Source organism: Arachis hypogaea, chromosome 16, assembly GCF_003086295.3.
Source record: "Arachis hypogaea cultivar Tifrunner chromosome 16, arahy.Tifrunner.gnm2.J5K5, whole genome shotgun sequence".
NCBI classification, from domain to species: domain Eukaryota; kingdom Viridiplantae; phylum Streptophyta; class Magnoliopsida; order Fabales; family Fabaceae; genus Arachis; species Arachis hypogaea.
The window spans coordinates 117,193,031-117,194,156 of record NC_092051.1 but is presented as its reverse complement, the minus strand read 5'-3'; the positions used below and the strand labels follow the sequence as shown (position 1 = coordinate 117,194,156).

Sequence of the window (1,126 nt, the reverse complement as noted above, 5' to 3'; positions counted from 1 at the left end):
AAGCTTAGAGCTGATGTTCAAACCTTCAGACAGAAAGAAGGTGAATCCCTCTATGAAGCTTGGGAAAGATACAAACAGTTGACCAAAAAGTGTCCTTCTGACATGCTTTCAGAATGGACCATCCTGGATATATTCTATGATGGTTTATCTGAGCTATCAAAGATGTCACTGGACACTTCTGCAGGTGGATCCATTCACCTAAAGAAAACGCCTGCAGAAGCTCAAGAACTCATTGACATGGTTGCTAATAACCAGTTCATGTACACTTCTGAAAGGAATCCTGTGAGCAATGGGACGCCTATGAAGAAGGGAGTTCTTGAAGTTGATACTCTGAATGCCATATTGGCTCAGAAGAAAATATTGACTCAGCAAGTCAATATGATCTCTCAGAGTCTGCATGGAATGCAAGCTGCATCCAACAGTACTCAAGAGGCATCTTCTGAAGTAGAAGCTTATGATCCTGAAAACCCTGCAATAGCAGAGGTAAATTACTTAGGTGAACCTTATGGAAACACCTATAACTCATCATGGAGAAATCATCCAAATTTCTCATGGAAGGATCAAAAGCCTCAACAAGGCTTTAATAATGGTGGAAGAAACAGGTTTAGCAATAGCAAGCCTTTTCCATCATCCACTCAGCAACAGACAGAGAACTCTGAACAAAATACTTCCAATTTATCAAATTTAGTCTCTGATCTGTCTAAGGCCACTGTAAGTTTCATGAATGAAACAAGATCTTTCATTAGAAATCTGGAAGCAAAAGTGGGCCAGCTGAGTAAAAGGATCACTGAAATCCCTCCTAGTACTCTCCCAAGCAATACAGAAGATAATCCAAAATGAGAGTGTAAGGCCATTGACATAAGCACCATGGCCGAACCTGTGAGGAGAGGAGAGGACGTGAATCCCAAGGAGGAAGACCTCCTGGGACGTCCAGTGATCAATAAGGAGCTTCCCTCTGAGGAACCAAAGGACTCTGAGGCTCATCTAGAGACCATAGAGATTCCATTGAACCTCCTTATGCCTTTCATGAGCTCTGATGAGTATTCCTCTTCTGAAGAGAATGAGGATGTTACTGAAGAGCAAACTGCCAAGTTTCTTGGTGCAATCATGAAGCTGAATGCCAAAT

General features: G+C 42.0%; 1 non-coding gene across 1 annotated transcript; it reads right to left on the bottom strand.

The window, feature by feature from the left end:
- LOC112761024 (small nucleolar RNA R71) lies at positions 1-108 on the bottom strand. Its single transcript, XR_003181433.1, has one exon. It is a non-coding gene; the product is annotated as a small nucleolar RNA R71 (small nucleolar RNA).
- Between the last annotated feature and the right edge of the window lie 1,018 nt (positions 109-1,126).